Raw genomic sequence first — 20,076 nt, forward strand, 5'->3', positions numbered from 1 at the left:
GATGTAACCGATGATCGGAGCCGCTAATGTGGTCAGTTGAGAGGTCATCGCTGGGTAAGGTGCTGGTCAGACAGTCAGCTTCTACTTGGCTACAACATGGCTGATTAGGCTAACATATAGTTTTTGAATCTTTGTTGCAGTTTACCACAGGTCTTTCAACTAAACTGTTTTTTCACTGATGTTGAAGTGGCGACTTGCAGTTCTATAGTCTAGATTTCGTTTAGGTTTCATGACATAGAAATATTCCAGCGCGATGTGTAGGGGTATGATTTCATCTGCTAGAATCCTTCTGCCAGGTCAGCCTCTGAAGTAGACTTGCACAGGTCTCTAAGGTAAAAATTAATAGTTTAAATGATAATTTCTAAAAAATAATAAATAACAGACTGGGGTATTTGTACTGTCCACTTATCTAGACTTGCCTCTTCAATTACTATACATTCATGGGCTCAGCATTCTGTATATCCATGGAGCAAGGCTACCTCTGAAGCTCCTGAAACTGTTCCTGTTGATGGGTAGAAGACAATTGCCCACTGGAACTGTGTTAAGGGAGCCACTTGATTGCTTGTGCTATATTATTTCTTTCCTACCTCTGTGATTGTTGTAAAGGAAATTATACTTATGAGTTATAGCTGTGTATCAGTCAGTATCAGTCAGTAAACATTAAGCATTCTTTGTATCCTTATTTGTTGAACACCTAGCCTTTGATGATGGTGAATTTTAATATGAACAAATAACTATATTTAAATTGAAAAAGAGCTCCAGTGGTATGGAAGATTCTTAGGAAAATCTAGACTTGTTTCATTTATTATTTTTGCATTACAAAGTTCTTTGCTGAAAGGAAATATAGAGGTTCAGGGTCTGTGGACGGTCTACATTAATTGTCAGTATGTGAACATATTACAGAATGATTGTATATGTATGATAACTTCTTAACATTGTTGCTATGCAACTTTACTGTTAAACTGTTTTAGGCTGTTGATGCTGGGTGTTGTGAACCCTTACCATAACCATATGAAATCTGTACTAAAAACATAGTCTGTTGCCAGATTCTTACCATATCATCAGCATGTGTATATGAATTACAATCAAATAATGATAAAAGGAGGTGTTGGTAAATTTCACAGGTGAGCATATTTTGCCTCACTGGAGGCACCCATCACAAATACATGCAGTGGCAAGTCAGTTGTTCAACAGAAAAACATAAGTACCCAACAGTTCAAAATAGGGAATTTCATCATACATCTCTAAATTTGGAAATGCCATCAACATGTCCACCATAAAACTTATCAAAAGCTTTACTGAGGCCTTGAACGTTGTATCCCAGATCGAAATACATTTCATCGTGTTTTTGCATGAAACTATTTGAAATGTTCATAGAATGCTCATGCTCATTTGTCTCTCCAAAACTGTGAAATGTTGACCCCAAGTGATGGGACTGCTGAAGTATTAGAAGTCAGTGTCTCACACCAAAAATATGACTGCCGCTATCAAAAAGCAAATGATAAACGTTGCCTCTTTCAAGATTGCTTTCCAAGTGTCACATCTTGCTGTTCTGTTCAGAGCCCGTGCACAATTATATGGTCTCTGTTCCATGAACCACAAGAAGAAATAGTGTAACTGAGTCACTAGAGCATTTGATCATGACACGGAAGACTCGGTTTGATTCCTCACAGGGGTACAATGTGTGAAGACCATTCATGATGTCCCCCAACGTGAGATTGGAGGAATATCACTAAAAATGGCATAAACTCCTACTTACTTGCTGAAATACTTAACAGATTGCTTTGAATGTGTACTGGTTGTCTACAAAATATTTCTTCAAAAAGGAACTAAAACTGTTCACTTCTGCAGCTCTCCCAGCAGGTAATATTTGAGTTGTCTGTGTTTGTGATGTAATAAACCACCTCCGGTTCTCCCATACGTGTGAAGCTGGAGCTGTAGACTGCCCCTCAGTGGCCTCTGTCTGTACAACCATATCAATAATCTCAAGCATGTATGATATAGCAGTAACTCACTGCACTAATGGCTCATCCCAAACTGAATGTATCTTGTGGTACTATTAAAGGCCTAACTTACATAAACTGTGAATCTATGTTGTCTGGAGGCCTGCAAGGTGACACAGTAATTCAGCATCCTTGATTTTTTTAATGTATTATGTGTCGTCAGGATAGCCTAGTGGTTAAGGCGTTCGCTTGTCACGCAGAAAACCCGGGTTCGATTCCCCACATGGGTATATTGTGTGAAGCCCATTTCTGGTGTCCCTGATATTGCTGGAATATTGCTAAAAGTGGCGTGGCGTAAAACCCAACTCACTCACTCTAATGTATTATATCAATATCATCATACCATATTGATAAATACCCAGCATCCATTGGCTACCACTGCCTCACATTGAGCCAGATGCAAATGGCATGCCACTACAGTAGATGTCTAATCAAATTACTGTCATGAGCAAGAACTACTGTGCTGAATCAGAGAAGAAAGTCTTCGCAATGTCAGTAACCAAATGAAGCTATGGTAGTGAATAACCCCATGGTACATGATAGCATTAAAACTGATGGTTTAAAAAGATATTTAACGTGATAGTATAGGGATAAAATGGACAACATTATCTATAATTCTAATAAAGAGAATGTTGCTTAAAGTAAATGCTTGTACATTTAGTTCTTACTGCTTCTGTTCTGTGTTCTTTTTGGGTGTGGAGTCTTCCAGAAGATGACATCTCTACCTAAATGCATTGGTTATGTGAACAAGCCATTGGGCGTCAGATTGGGGGACTGTGTTTCAAACCTGGGATTTGTGTCAGTTACAACCTTTTTGACAATGATCTAAACAATCCCTGACACATGGCAGTGTCTGTTGATTCATGATCATGACAAGGCTGTTTTGTGTTACGTAATTAGATATGAGTGATGATTAATTTGAATGTCATCTGAGATGTTCAGTTATATAAAATTTAGATTACATTTTCTAATCATATTTTTCTGTGTTGACTGTCAGCTAGCAGGTGACAGAGACAGGACAAAAGATGGATGGTTTCGATCGATAATAACATCACATCAGTTTCGGTGTTTCAGTGTTAGGTGAATGAGGATGAAAATGTCATAAATAATTTGTAATATTCTCTTTCACTAACCTTGAAGAGAGATACAATGATGTGGAAGATTGATGGTGTACCATCTAGCTGTCATCCACCTGTATAGAGATGGTCAACTTTCCAGCTAGAACCTGCCTGTATAGACATGGTGTTCCATGCAGCTAGAACTTTCTAGCACCTGTCTGTATGCAGATGGTCACCCATCTTTCTAGCACCTGTCTATGCAGAGATGATCACCATCTTTCTAGCACCTGCCTGTATTGAACATGGTCAACCATCTTTCTAGCACCTGTCTGTATAGAGATGGTCACCCATCTATCTAGCACCTGCCTGTATAGAGGTCAACAATCCGGCTAGAACCTGTCTGGATAGAGATGGTCACCCATCTTTCTAGCACCTGCCTGTATAGAGAAGGTCAACAATCCGGCTAGAACCTCTCTGGATAGAGATGGTCACCCATCTTTCTAGCACCTGCCTTTATAGAGATGGTCACCCATCTTTCTAGCACCTGCCTGTATAGAGGTCAACAATCCGGCTAGAACCTGTCTGTTTAGAGATGGTCACCCATCTATCTAGCACCTGCCTGTATAGAAAAGGTCAACAATCCGGCTAGAACCTGTCTGGATAGAGATGGTCACCCATCTTTCTAGCACCTGCCTGTATAGAGATGGTCACCCATCTTTCTAGCACCTGCTTGTATAGAGAAGGTCACCCATCTTTCTAATACATGTTTCTATGGACATGGTCACCCATCTTTCTAGCACCTGCCTGTATAGAGATGTCAGCCATCTTGGTATCACCATGCATACAGATTCTCACCAACCCAGGGTATGTGTTGCTTCCAGATAGCGTTGTCGACGATCAAGCTCCGATCTTGTAGAGGGATGCATGGTTACCCCTTTAGCCTCCATCTTGTGGCGTTGATTTCCTCCACCTCATTAACAGCTCATGAGGCATGTTTCTTATCTTGTAAAATGATTCTGTCATGTTCTTGTACAGATTAAATTGCTGAGTTTATCTTTGCTTTATCCAAGGGATAAGACTTTTTGTTGTAAGCAATCCACAAGAAAGTGTGATAATGGATAACCTGACAAGATAGGTTTCTAGGAAACATATATACATTCATTGTTTTTGCTTGAAATTTTAACTAACCTCACAAAATACACTTTGCCAAGACCCTGGCCTGATATCTACCCAGTTAAGTTTCCTGGACAAGCAAACCATTAACTCATGTGGTTGATACCCTATCTACAGGGAGAGTACTGCCAGCAGATTGATCACCTACCTACCCACCCTGAACCAACAGACAATCTCCTAGAAGACTGTCACCAACATACTCACCTACAGCTAGATTGCCATGACCCACAACTTAACCTCTCAGCAACTTGTAGATTAATAAGAAAGTAAGATTCTTCATGGATAACAACTTCTTTTATTATATATGATGCGACGTTTCGGTATGGATTCTTATACCGTTGTCAAACAAGCTATATAGACGGTATAAGAATCCATACCGAAACGTTGCATCATATATAATAAAAGAAGTTGTTATCCATAAAGAATCTTACTTTATTATTAGTCACCAACTTCTAAATGCCAATCAAACAGATCAACTTGTAGATTGTCACAACACACAACACACAAACCTTCTAGTAAATAACCACCAACCAATACCCACCTGTGACCTACTGCTATGTTAGCACCACCCACAATCCACCCAGGTATTGGTAGCTAAAACCACCCACCACCCACCTGCCAACTTGTACATTGCCACCACTCACTCAGGCCATACGGCAAGGAATTGTCCCCACCTGCTTCCACTGTACATCTAGTATATCCCTTCATCCAGTGAAGCATTAAATAAACTCTGACACTATGATGTCAGCTGTCATGAGTGTAGATACAAACACAGGTGTTTCAGAAAATGGGAACTTTCATCAGACATTGAGCCACAGTACAGTTGCAGGCTTCAATCCCCCTGGACGGCAAGATGTCCAGAGAATCCCATTGCTGCCATCCAATCTAGTTGAACCATTACCTGCAGTTGCATCTTTCTATCCAAGCAGCTACCAGTTGCCAAGGCTTCATCTCAGCTAAACTATTACTCTGAGACATTCAGGTGCTGCTCTATCTAATGTGTGATGGCTGCTTCTCCTGATGCGCATTGATGTAGAATTCCTCTCACTGACCCTTGTCGAACAGGCTGTACATCTGTCGTCCCGAACTTCAGGTAAGTACATGGACCTGCCAACAGACCAGTACAGGTGGATGGCCCTCTGATCAGCCTGAGATTGACTGCCACACCTGATGTCTATCTATAAGATTAGCTTTATCATATCAGGTATCTTGGCTTTCAAGTATAGGCGATTGAGGGTTACTGCCTCTCTACTAATTCAAACACTGGCAATGGTAAATCATTGCTCTAAATGAAGGAGATGAGTCTCATTGGGAAATCTTGTAAAATGTGTCAGTTGATAATGAATCGGGGATCAATTCCAGTCCAGTGGTCAGCACCATCAATCTAGGGATGCCTCTGGTCAGTAAAATTATCCAGGAGGCCTAACAGCTCTGTAAATCAGTGCCATCAAGCAGGGGCTACATCAGACCTAGTCAGATGAAATGAAGGTTACGTCTAACCCTCACAAACCCATGTCAGTACAATTAACAAGGATCCAGCTCAGTACCATCAAACAAGGGCTACATCAGACCTAGTCAGATGGGGCAGTACCATGAAATGAAGGTAACGTCTAACCCTCACAAACCAATGTCAGTACAATCAACAAAGATCCAGCTCAGTACCATCAAACAAGGGCTACATCAGACCTAGTCAGATGGGTCAGTACCATGAAATGAAGGTTACGTCTAACCCTCACAAACCAATGTCAGTACAATCAACAAAGATCCAGCTCAGTACCATCAAACAAGGGCTACATCAGACCTAGTCAGATGAAATGAAGGTTACGTCTAACCCTCACAAACCCATGTCAGTACAATCAACAAAGATCCAGTTCAGTACCATCAAACAAGGGCTACATCAGACCTAGTCAGATGAAATGAAGGTTACGTCTAACCCTCACAAACCCATGTCAGTACAATCAACAAAGATCCAGCTCAGTACCATCAAACAAGGGCTACATCAGACCTAGTCAGATGGGTCAGTACTGTGAAATGAAGGTTACGTCTAACCCTCACAAACCCATGTCAGTACAATTAACAAGGATCCAGCTCAGTACAATCAAACAAGGGCTACATCAGACCTAGTCAGATGGGTCAGTACCATGAAATGAAGGTTACGTCTCACCCTCACAAACCCATGTCAGTACAATTAACAAGGATCCAGCTCAGTACCATCAAACAAGGGCTACATCAGACCTAGTCAGATGGTTCAGTACCATGAAATGAAGGTTACGTCTAACCCTCACAAACCCATGTCAGTACAATCAACAAGGATCCAGCTCAGTACAATCAAACAAGGGCTACATCAGACCTAGTCAGATGGGTCAGTACCATGAAATGAAGGTTACGTCTAACCCTCACAAACCCATGTCAGTACAATTAACAAAGATCCAGCTCATTACCATCAAACAAGGGCTACATCTGACCTAGTTAGATGTGCCAGTACCATGAAATGAAGGTTACGTCTAACCCTCACAAACCCATGTCATTACAATCAACAAGGATCCGGCCCTGGCTTAAGAGCTCCAGACTGTCAAACAGGGGCTTCATACATCAAACCCATGCCATTACATTCAACAAGGATCAAGCTCAGGTCCTAACAGCTCATGACTGTCAAACAGGGCTACATCTATCTCCAAAAGCCGAGCGGTGCCACCTGTAGCCTTAAAATTCCAGAAGTCATTTGGACACTGAAGGTCCTTACCAATCAATCAAGAGGCTTCATCCAGGAATCAGGGATGTATAGGTGCCTTTCTCATGCCCTGAATCTCAAATATTGCTTAAAGTGCTGTACAACTGCTCTCACTCGCTGAACTAGTGGTGTGTTCTATTCTCAATGGTTTGGTGATCAATGCCATAAATAAAGGGCCAATTAAACCCCCAAGAACACAGTGGTGTGTCCATCATTAGCATGGGTACCAGCACAAGGCCTTTGGTAAATACACCATCGAAAAAGTTTCAGTTCTACCCCAACATCCCTTTGGTCAATACACCATCAAACAAGGGACACTTGTAAACCCGTAGTCTGTCCATCACAAATAAGGGGCCACCTCTAACCAGCACTGATACCTAGATAATGCATCAATCAGGGGTACTTCCACCCCCAAGAATTATGTCATTATTACACTGACAATCTGGGGACACTCAAGCCCTGTGGTCAGTCAGCCTTAAACTTGGGGCCACGTCTAGCCAGCACGGATACTTAGAAAATGTAGGGGCCATTTCTACCCCCGACAATCCCATCACCATTACATTATTGAATAAGTACAATGATGGTGGAAAATAAATGAAGTTGTGATCCATAAACTTTGTCAATATTTCACTTTCCAACTTCTAAAATGCCATGGAAAGAAGTCATCATTACACTGACATTTTGGGGACACTCAAACCCCCTGGTCAGTGAGTCTTATATTAGCGACCACCTCGAGCCAGCATTGATACATAGAAAATACATCAATCACTGAGTTGTTACTGGACAGGAGTAAACACAGACAGTGGTCATCATGATGGTGATTAGTTTAACATCAAATTGATTAGTAAGTATTCCAGATACACAGAGACAAGCGGCGGTGAAGAAATGGATTCCTGATATAGTGTATGCTGATGTATCTTAGATAAAGTGTTTGGCTTGTACTTGTGTGTTGCTTCCATTGCAGCTAAGGTCTGTTTGTTGTTTACACACTCCGGCGCAGTGATGACTAAGCATAACATCACTGCCACAGGCTAATTTGCATATCACGGCGCAGTGATGACTAAGCATAACATCACTGCCACAGGCTAATTTGCATATCACGTGACCGGACTTTTCTCTTGGATGTAAACAAATGCGCATATTGATAATAGGAAGAGACAGGCCTTACGCAAGCTTTTCGGCGCGCTCTTCACAATGTTTTACTTTGTTACATATATATTCTTCCACAACTGTGACAGTAAGGTCTATGACAGTACATATTTAGATATCAAACTGGCTGCATCGTTTGCTCTCTGTTGGCTTTGATGACAGCACGTAGAGCCATATAACCTATGTAAACAAAGGATCGCTACGCAAATCGAAATAGTGTTAAATGTTTTAGGATATTTTCTCAGTGAAACTAAACCATTCTATCAAAGATGTTTAATTAGATGTGTAGACTCGTCAAAAATAAAAGAGTTAAGAAATATGTAGATTGAATAGACGGTGCAAGATGTGACGAATCGTCACATCTTTGTGGCCTGTGGCAGAGGTACTATGCTGGCTTGCCGCATGGAACTCTGGGTAGGAGAGTGTGTTGTTTGGTGTCACACTCAGCGCTATTGGATCTATGTGATGCCTGTCTATAAATAATCAAATCTTGAGCAAACAATCTACTGATTGACGTCATGAGCATTGATCTACGCAACAGGGATAAGATGACATTCATCAATCAAGTCGGCAAGTCTGACCACCTAATCCCGTTAGTTGCCTTTTATGACAAGCACTGGTTAGTGAAGACCAATCTAACCCTGATGTTCACTGTGGGGTAGTGAAGGGATGTAGTTGAGACTCGGGGCTGTGGTTGACTCAGTACTGGCGACAGGCGATTTATGTGCTGTATGGAGGATGAGAAGTGTTCACAGAGTGAAGTCACAAAGCTTTCTGAAGACTGCAAAAGATGAATCACTACAAGACATGACCTCATGATACCATTTAATGTGGGGCCAGAGCACTCTGAGAACTTGGTAATATTCCCTCAGTTCATCGCAGGGTAATTGGTATTGACATCACTAGTTACTGCCGCACAGAATGCCAGTGAAATATCCTGGCAGTGAGAGACAGTGTAATACCATGTCAGAGATTCTTGGATGGGGGTACCCTGATGGTTAATGAGTTTGTCGTCACACCAAAGTGTTTGAGAGTAGGCTCCCCCACAAAATATATACAAACATAATCTGGCAACTTAACTAAATCAACGCCCTGTGCCAGAACTACTCTGGAGGTAATGCTGCTGTGTGGGTCCCGGATTCTACCTGGGTGTTTGGGGGGTGAGGTAGTGTATCAAGTGGTGAAAGTTCTTATGGCATGCCAAAGGCCTGGTATTTGATTCCCATCATGGGTACAGTGTGTGAGCCCTTTAACTGTTTCCTTAAGAAAGCGATGTAAAACCTCACTCACTCACTCGTTGACTTGGTTGACACATGTCATCGGTTCCCAATCGTGCAGATCGATGCTCATGCTGTTGATCACTGGATTGTCTGGTTCAGACTCGATTATTTACAGACCGCCGCCATATAGCTGGAATATTGCTGAGTGTGGCATAAAACTCCACCCACTCACTCACTCACTTGCTCACTCACCCGCTCACTCACTAAATAGTTGTTGGGATAAATCAGGGTGTTAGAATGCTTTTAACATTTTTCATTTGAATTTACAACTGAAAGATATATCATGTCAATGTCAAAACTGTCTTTGTAATTGACATAGGAATATGGAAATAAGATTTTAAGAACTCAATGCTGTGGTTCCCTGCAGTACTGCTAAATGCAGACCTCACCCACCCCTCCCACATACCCAAGTGTGTGTGTTCTAGTGTGAACATATGTACAGTGCCTACAATGATGACATTTATCAGTTACCTGCTGAAGGATATACAACATCTTGCCCAGCCTTATATTAGAACATTAGTTATTATTAATATCTGCGAGTATCAAAGTGGAAGTGTTTCCATCACAACCTGGTCGTCACAAGTAACAATGGGAGGAAGGACCCCAGGCCGGGCAGGATGTTGGCACCCCCTGGGATGTTTAGCTGAACACGAATTACTATTTGTTTATTCCATTTTGGAGTAACTTAATTAGGAGTGTTCTGTGTAGACTCATGCAGGGTCCAGGAACAGCTTTGTGGTAGCCATGGGGGTTCTGTGTGTATTTGGGGTGGTTAGTGGAGCAGTGGTTTGAATGGGGTGAGGGAAGTAGAGTGTGTTAGGGGTTGGGAGAGGATGGTTTGGGAAAGAGGGGAAGAATGGGTGGATGGGTAGTGAATGGGTATCTGGCAGTTGCAGGGTATGGTTTTAGTATGTAAAGGTTGTGTGTGTGTGGTAATGGAGGGATGTAAATGTTCTGTGTGTGTGAGATATGGGGGATGTAAAGGTTGTGTGTGTGTGGTAATGGAGGGATGTAAATGTTCTGTGTGTGTGAGATATAGGGGGTGTAAAGGTTGTGTGTGTTGTAATGGAGGGATGTAAATGTTCTCTGTGTGTCTGTGTGAGATTGAAATATGGGGGGATGTAAAGGGTGTGTGTGTGGTAATGGAGGGATGTAAATGTTCTGTGTGTGTGTGATATAGGGGATGTAAAGGTTGTGTGTGGTAATGGAGGGATGTAAATGTTCTGTCTGTCTGTGTGTGAGATTGAAATATGGGGGATGTAAAGGTGTGTGTGTGGTAATGGAGGGATGTAAATGTTCTCTGTGTCTGTCTGTGTGTGAGATTGAAATATGGGGGATGTAAAGGTTGTGTGTGTGTGGTAATGGAGGGATGTAAATGTTCTGTGTGTGTGAGATATGGGGGATGTAAAGGTTGTGTGTGTGGTAATGGAGGGGTGTAAATGTTCTGTGTGTGTGAGATATGGGGGATGTAAAGGTGGTGTGTGTGGTAATGGAGGGATGTAAATGTTCTGTGTGTGTGAGATATAGGGGTGTAAAGGTTGTGTGTGTGGTAATGGAGGGCTGTAAGTGGTCTGTGTGTGAGATTGAAATATGGGGGGATGTAAAGGTTGTGTGTGTGGTAATGGAGGGCTGTAAGTGTTCTGTGTGTGAGAGATATGGGGGATGTAAAGGTTGTGTGTGTGTGTTAAAGGAGGGATGTAAATGTTCTGTGTGTGTGTGTGATATAGGGGATGTAAAGGTTGTGTGTGTGGTAATGGAGGGATGTAAATGTTCTGTCTGTCTGTCTGTGTGTGAGATTGAAATATGGGGGATGTAAAGGTTGTGTGTGTGTGGTAATGGAGGGATGTAAATGTTCTATGTGTGTGAGATATGGGGGATGTAAAGGTTGTGTGTGTGGTAATGGAGGGATGTAAGTGTTCTGTGTGTCTGTGTGTGAGATTGAAATATGGGGGGATGTAAAGATTGTGTGTGTGGTAATGGAGGGATGGAAGTGTTCTGTGTGTGTGAGATATGGGGGATGTAAAGGTTGTGTGTGTGTGAGAGATATGGGGGATGTAAAAGTTGTGTGTGTGTGTGTGTGTGTGTGTGTGAGATATCGGGGATGTAAAGATTGTGTGTGTGGTAATGGAGGGATGTAAATGTTCTGTGTGTGTGAGATATGGGGGATGTAAAGATTGTGTGTGTGAGATATGGGGGATGTAAAGGTTGTGTGTGTGTGAGATATGGGGGATGTAAAGGTTGTGTGTGTGTGTGTGTGTGTGTGTGTGTGTGATATGGGGGATGTAAAGATTGTGTGTGTGAGATATGGGGGATGTAAAGGTTGTGTGTGTGAGATATGGGGATGTAAAGATTGTGTGTGTGAGATATGGGGGATGTAAAGGTGGTGTGTGTGTGTGTGTGTGTGTGTGTGTGTGATATGGGGGATGTAAAGATTGTGTGTGAGATATGGGGGATGTAAAGGTTGTGTGTGTGTGAGATATGGGGGATGTAAAGATTGTGTGTGTGGTAATGGAGGGATGTAAGCGTTCTGTGTGTCTGTGTGTGAGATTGAGATATGGGGTGATGTAAAGGTTGTATGTGTGGTAATGGAGGGCTGTAAGCGTTCTGTGTGTCTGTCTGTGTGTGAGATTGAGATATGGGGAGATGTAAAGGTTGTGTGTGGAGCCCCGGTGAGGACTGGGGAATGGGAAAGGGGTGAGTGTGAGGTGGGAAGAGGAAGGGGGGTGTCAAGGTGAAATAAGGACAGGTGTAAAGGTGGGGAGGGGAACACTATGTATCATGATAGGAGCCCAGGTTTGGTCAGGGGTGGCTGAGGGAAAGTGAGAAGAAGAGAGGTGTGTGAGCAGGAAACCTGTGTAGGGTTGCAGGAAGGAGATATGTTGAGAGGCTGCAGGGAGGGGAGAAGAGGGTTAAAGATGTGGGGTAGATAGTAGGGATTACTTGACATATCAACAATTACCTTGGTACCTTGGTTACTGATGATTACTGGGGCTGTGGGGTAGCCTAGTGTTTAAAGCGTTCACTCGCCATGCCGAAGACCCAGGTTCGATTCTCCACATAGGAACAATGTGTGAAGGCCATTTCTGGTGTAAAACCATACTCACTCACAGATGATTACTAGAAATCTAGCAAGTAAATTCGCCAGCAAGTTCTGTTCTGTCTTCAGTATGAAAGGTTCAAAACATTACTTTGGTAACAAGAAATATATTACTTTAAAGGATGTGTATGGCAATATTTGTATTTATCATCTAATGGAGGGTGTTATCGGTGCAATAAGGCAGTCTGATAAACTTGGTACCCAAATCTGATAACTATGCAAATTACGTCAATCCACGAACTACTTTCACAAAACTCCATACACACCATGCGAATCCCGAAAAACTTAAACATTTCATTGATGACGTCGCGAATTTACATTGTGTGGACAAGTTTGTAAACAAACATGGCTGCCCCCATTATTAAAATTGGTGATTCTATAAGAATTGATGACAGAGGTTCTGGAGTCGTTACTGCAGTAATTGACTTTGGAAAATATGAAACGAAGTACTTTGTTCAAATTTAAGGTACGGATTATGAGGCACGAGTGAAAGGTGATCATCTAAGAAAGGTATCAACCAAGGATTGCGATCTATCGATCACAATACAGACGACGAATCGATTCCATCAGGTATCAGAAACTGATATTGATGAGGTGATTAACCGCAATGAAAATAGAAACACTGACAGGAAAATCCTGCCTGATTTTGTTGTTCTTTTTATACAGAAAGATCTTTTTTTAAGCACGAGTTATGTTTGCACTGGATTAGCGACTAGTCACAACCATATGCCGCCGTCATGAACGACCTTCACCTTGGTGTACCGCTAAGTATTTTTTCGTGAATGCTCGATTCTCTTCATATAAATTCACGTATGATTTGCTTCTTTTTTTAGAGTAATCATAAGAATGACATTATATGATAAAGAGATTATTAACCTCGTGTGTTTTCGTATCATTAATATCATATATTCATGATACGGAAACACACTCATTTAATAATCTCTATGTATGTAACAATTAACACTAATTGTATCTCAGTGAATGGTTGTTTTTTTCTTGTTATAAGCTTCACTCAGAATGTCAGTCATGTGACAGAAACCGGTAAATAGCCACGGGGGTCAATCCCGTGGTTGGTGTTGTGAGCAACTATTCTCACTATCACAGTATGATCACTTGAAGGACCAATTCTAACCCACTACCACACCATAACAGACCGCCTCCGTGGTGTAGTGGTTAGAGTGTCCGCCCGGAGAGCGGAAGGTCGCGGGTTCGATCCCCGACCACGTCATACCAAAAGACGTTCGGCATTAATGGGTACAACAAGGACTGGACGGCTCGGAGTCAGTATAATGTGTCTGAGTGGGGTATTCATGCTTCACTGCGGCATGGTATCTCAGTGGGCTAGCACTATAAAACCAGCTTAAGTCTGAGCTAGTACAAGCAGCCGCACATACACATACACACGCATGCACGTCATCATATGAGTGAAATATTCTCGAGCACGACGTAAAAACCAATTTCACCTCACCTCACCTCACCTCACCTCACCTCACCACACCACACCATAACAATGCTGAAACACTGCTAAAATTTAGAACAAAAACCTACTTGCTCACTTATTCTTCCAAAAAAAAACTGTTTAAACTCAAAATGTTTTCATAAAAAGTTTATTTGTTGCACATCATCAAAATGTTTGTGTCAGTGAACCTACTCAGTAATTTGAATAGGGATGTTGGGGTAAGCTTGTGGTTACAGTATTAGCTCATCATACAGAAGACCAAGGTTCACATTGGACATTTTTTGAAGCCCACTTCTGGTGTTCCTTCATGATATTGCTGGCACAATGATAGAACTATAGCCATAGTCACTCACTGAGTAAAAGACAAAAATGGTCAAAGAGTAAGCACAGTAACTGCTGGTAGGAGCAGTATGTAGAATTACAACTACTTATCATTGCCAACTTGTTTTTTTTGTTCTGTTGGATGATTACTGACCCTATTGAACAAGCCAGCATCAGTAGTTTCGGAGACTGGGCCATGTCGCTGACCCTGATTATCACTGAAGGTCCCTGGATGATGAGAACATGGTTTTTATCTGGGTAATTACTGAACGTGTGTTCGGGATCACATGCTAGGGGATACATCACTAGTAGGCAGCCCAGTCATCAACCACTGGGAAGTCCTGATCCACCACCACCAATCACTGTAATCCTCAGCTTCAGCAGGATGATGCTCAATCAACAAAGTAAATATTATCTTTGATACATACATCAGAATTACACTATGAAATGCTGTTGTATTTTCAAACACAAAAGCTATTGTGCAAATAGTTAACTTTGAAGAATAATTATAAGGTCTTTTGATATCTGTTGTGTAGTTTGATAATGGATGAAATTGAATTTAATGAAACGTCTTTGTCCTCAATATTCCTTTGTTTTGTTTTGCATGGTATGATAAAGCAATGTGATAGTTGTCCTACTCTAAAATAAAAGACAATTGTATTGAGCATGTTCATATTTAAGAAATATTTGTCTTTATAAAAATCTTATGTGTGTCTAATCGATATGTGAAGTTGATTTGAATATTGAATATTGCTTGTTTATTTTAGGCCATATGTTGGGTAGTGCTTTGATAGTGCCATTACATGGTACCTTTCAGATAAGTTTTTTTCAGCATCATATTCATGTAACACCTGTTTAAACATATTCTGAAGCTTTCAAAACTAGATATATTTTTTATGAAATTTAAAGTGACATTAAGCTTTTATACATGTATTTGTGTAGTTCTATTCACAATCCTATTCCTGAAACACCTGTTTAAATATTTTAATGTTTAAACATTTTAAGTAGCCAGCAGAATTAAATTCATTTCTATAGAATCCAGTGAAACACATTAAAGTTCTAAACTTAAAAGTAAGAAACTTATTGATATGATGATTGATATCATGTCTTATTTCAGAGAGCACATCAAGAGCAAATCAACACTTACACATGATAAATGAATTTTAATATATTTTTCCATTATGACTCATGCAATCCCAGCTTATTCTACCATCAGCTTGTAATTGATATGTCCAGTCTTTTTATTGTGGAGGAATTACTCATAAAATCAATACTGACATATACACGCATATGAGTTGATAGTAGAAATAAGCCATGCATGACCTCAGCTCCCCCTACCCTTCAGTAGGTCCAATTAGATTTGCAACCTGATAGCGTTATGATCAAACAGTGAGATCATTATTGGAATTTTTCCGCTAAACAAAGACAATGCTGCAGGTTTAATGATAGCTGGAAAATTAGGCCTCCATGTAGGGTTGTAGCTGCGTGGGACAAAGCAGTGACCAATCTACTCCACTAGCCTGTAACAACCCACGTGCACACCCGGAATACTACCGAGCTATGAGTCATGCAGAGAGATGTCCTTTGTCCCTTACTGTTCACAGTTATGGTGAAGGTAGACAAAGAACTTCACGTTGAATTATTTATTCATGTAAAACAATGAAGTTCCTGACAATGGAGTATTTACAGTCACCCCTCATTGCCCTGCCCTAGGGGTTGACCAGCCCCTCCCTAAATGAGGGTGGGGCAGGCTGGCTGGAGTAGGGTACAGCCAACATATGGGGGTCATTAATTTCTTAGAGCAATATTATCTGTTTAACAAAACTGTCATATCTTAGAATAGAATTTATGGAGTCGGGTCTATAGTTAGGGGTCTGGGGACTTGAATGGAATTTGATTTTACAAGTTAGTCATTTCTTTGTGATGTTTAATTCATTTCAAGTGCTCCTACTGGGGTACTTAAACAAAGCACATAAAGACTCCGTTCAACTTTTCTATGCTATTCCATTCGTATTTTTAGCAACATCGAGGTATCAAAGCATTTTATGAGGTTTACTGTAAAGTTTTGTCAGTGGCAATGAGAAGGAAACCCGGACTGATTATAATGGGAAATTGTTGATTTGCTTGAAAATGTGTGTATACACAGAGAATATATTGTATGTGATCAACATGCCATAAGAGCTAAAAATAAGAGTTGCTTAGGTTGCCTATAATCTATAGTAAACTTGTTTACCAGTGAACATATTCTGCAATATTGCCTTGTGTTCTCTGAATTTTATTCCATCAGTATATGTACCAAACAAAAGAAGTAAAGGCTAATAAATATTTGAAGGAATATTATTCTGAAATTGTGTCAACAGTCTTCAATTAAAAAAAAAAGCCACAAAAGCCTTCTTGATCTTTGTCTGTTTTTGTTCAGTTTATGAGTATGTGATAAACACACTTGAATTTACCAAATGGACTCTGTACGTTATTGCATAGTTTCTTTATTAAAGAGAGTGAATACATGTAAACTGTTGAGTCGATTCTGAAGTGTAGTATCTCCTACTTGGTTGGGATAGCTCTCCTTCAAATTTGATTATACAGCCCTCTTTATCCAACAGACATGGTCTCTCTCATCATTGATGTAGCACTGACTGAACTATGTAAAATATTTGAATAATAATTCAACTGTGAGCTTTTCCTGTAGGATTGGGTAAGTTGCTGGGTGAGTGAATAAACAAATTGATTTGGTATGATGTATATTGCCCAAAGTTGAATAACCACTAGGGACAGCTGTTAAAGAAGTGTGACCCATGACTAAGGGCAGTTTGTGAATATACTTGAGATATGAGATGAACATACAGATGCTGTGGTGATTTTAAAACACAACATACATACAGACATGGTATTAAAGCATACACACAGTATTGAATGCTGAAGGTTGATACGTAGTGCACCGGCTGGCTTCCTGTAGTGCAAGGTGAAGGTAAAGGAGCCTAATTGTCATATATTGACTAATGTAAACAGATTCCGCCATATTGATCAGTATTGTGGCACGTGTGATACGGAACAATGTGGCCCTTTAAATTCAGTCCCTGCCACTTTTGAAAACCTGTTACAATTTTGGATTTTATACGTATTAAAAAGATATTATCCCGAATGTAATGCAGGACTATGGGAAGAAATCTGCTCGTATGATGGGACTTTGATGACTTGATATTATTGACATTACCAACAAAACAGTGCAACATATGCAGATATTGATGTGAAGACAATAATTTATTGACTACTGATGGCTGGATTTTTGAAATGTTGACAAGCACCAGCAGATGGTATTGGATGCGTATAAATCATGCTCTTGGGAGTTTGAAAAGATTTATATTGACACTTAATCATTTCGGCATAATCAGTACTGCTGTGTGTTTTTCTACACAAGTCAAAAGTGCAGAACTATTCATAGTTTAAAAATGGCAGAGTTTCACAAATCAGAAATTCTGTGTATCAGATTCAGCCCAACATTAATGACTGAAATCAATTTCTATATTTCACATCTGTCACCCTACTCAGAATCATTCACTTGGGATGGGTAGATTTTTTCTATGTGGTTAGTAATTGAAATTGCTCTTGGATAGAAGTTCTTTCTCTCCATCAGTTGAGTTGTCATACACTAAACAGAATCAGCTAATGTTCTCATACAATAAGCTGGTGTCATCATACAATCACCTGTTGTCATACAGTCAGCTGGTGTCCTACAATCAACTGGTGTCATTCAATCAGCTGGTGTCATCATACAATCAGCTTTTGTCAATACAATCAGCTGGTGTTGTGATATTGTCAGCTGGTGTTATACAATCAACTGGTGTCATCATACAATCAACTGGTGTAATACAATCAGCTGTTGTCATACTGTCAGCTGGTGTCATCATACAATCAGCTGTTGTCATCATACAATCAGCTGGTGTCATCATACAATCAGCTCGTGTCATACAATCAGCTGTTGTCATACTGTCAGCTGGTATTGTCAGTACTGTCAGCCGGTGTTGTCATACAGTCAGCTGTTGTCATCCAGTCAGCTGGTGTTGTCAATACTGTCAGCAAGTTTTGTCATTCAGTCCATTCTTGTTGTCAAATACTCAGCTGGTGTCATCATTCAGATGGTGTTGTCATACAGTCAGCAGGTCTAGTCACAGTAAGCTACAGTTATCATAGCCAGCAGTGGTTTACCTGCAGCTTGCTACTAATACTGTCATACTGTCATGTAATTTACACAAGTTCCATCTGTTAACTTAAGCAGGGCCAAACTAAGGTCATCATATATTTTGCATGGCCAATAGGTCCATTATACAATATGCATCGCCCAGTGAAACTTATACATTGACCTGGTGCCTACTGAACTCTTCATACTGTTAGCATGGCCCAGCTGAACACATCATTTCGTTAGCATGGCCCAGCTGAACACATCATTCCATTAGCAAGGCCCAATTGAACTCATCATACAGTTAACAAGGTCCAGCTGAATACATCATTCTGTTAGCAACACTCAGCTGAACACACCATTCCATTAGCAAGGCCCAGCTTAGCACATAATTCTGTTAGCAAGGCCCAGCTGAACACATCATTTCGTTAGCATGGCCCAGCTGAACACATCATTTCGTTAGCATGGCCCAGCTGAACACATCATTCCGTTAGCATGGCCCAGCTGAACACATCATTTCGTTAGCATGGCCCAGCTGAACACATCATTCCGTTAGCATGGCCCAGCTGAACACATCATTTCGTTAGCATGGCCCAGCTGAACACATCATTCCGTTAGCATGGCCCAGCTGAACACATCATTTCGTTAGCATGGCCCAGCTGAACACATCATTCCGTTAGCATGGCCCAGCTGAACACATCATTTCGTTAGCATGGCCCAGCGGAACACATCATTCCGTTAGCATGGCCCAGCTGAACACACCATTCCGTTAGCATGGCCCAGCTGAACACACCATTCCGTTAGCATGGCCCAGCTGAACACATCATTTCATTAGCATGGCCCAGCTGAACACATCATTTCGTTAGCATGGCCCAGCTGAACACATCATTCCGTTAGCATGGCCCAGCTGAACACATCATTCTGTTAGCATGGCCCAGCTGAACACATCATTCCGTTAGCATGGCCCAGCTGAACACATCATTCCGTTAGCATGGCCCAGCTGAACACATCATTCTGTTAGCATGGCCCAGCTGAACACATCATTCCGTTAGCATGGCCCAGCTGAACACATCATTCCGTTAGCATGGCCCAGCTGAACACATCATTCTGTTAGCATGGCCCAGCTGAACAAATCATTCCGTTAGCATGGCCCAGTTGAACACATCATTCCGTTAGCCTTCCCCAACTAGGCATGTCCTACAGTTAATGTGACCCAACTTATAAGGCTTCTCATACAGTAAACATGGCCTAGGTAAGATCATCATACATATAGCAAGATGCGGCTAGTAAACAGAGAACAAGTAGGCTGATGGTAGATAGATTACATCAGTCCACCTGTAGAAACCAGGGCGCCACACTTCAAGCCAATTAAAGGATTTATCTAATTGCCTGAAATAATTGCTACCATCTTGACTTAATCTTTTCAGATCCTGCAAACAGTATAAATCATTCCACAGTGAGTTATGGTTCAAATTAAAGAAACCAAACTAATGGCTTAGGTTGGGTTTTCCAGAACTGATGAAGGAATGTTAAACTTTGGAATGTCTAGTCCCATACTTTTCTAAAAGACAAATCTGGAAGTGAAATTTGTAATGGTAAATACCCAGAAACATGAATCAGGGTCTGCC

The 20,076-nt window shown here is 41.1% G+C and overlaps 1 protein-coding gene and 1 long non-coding RNA gene across 2 annotated transcripts in view; one reads left to right on the top strand and one right to left on the bottom strand.

Annotated features, from left to right (window-relative positions):
- LOC124262360 overlaps positions 1–20,076 on the bottom strand; it is an 80,395-nt gene that overhangs the window by 49,208 nt on the left and 11,111 nt on the right. The gene's annotated exons all lie outside the window — the stretch shown is intronic.
- LOC124262361 overlaps positions 14,002–20,076 on the top strand; it is a 48,798-nt gene continuing 42,723 nt past the window's right edge. The window contains exon 1 of the long non-coding RNA XR_006894566.1: positions 14,002–14,675. This is a non-coding gene — a long non-coding RNA (uncharacterized LOC124262361). The remainder of the gene's footprint in view (positions 14,676–20,076) is intronic.

The sequence above is a fragment of the Haliotis rubra genome, unplaced genomic scaffold (assembly GCF_003918875.1).
Source record: "Haliotis rubra isolate DU_JTF1 unplaced genomic scaffold, ASM391887v1 Scf832, whole genome shotgun sequence".
Taxonomy (NCBI): domain Eukaryota; kingdom Metazoa; phylum Mollusca; class Gastropoda; order Lepetellida; family Haliotidae; genus Haliotis; species Haliotis rubra.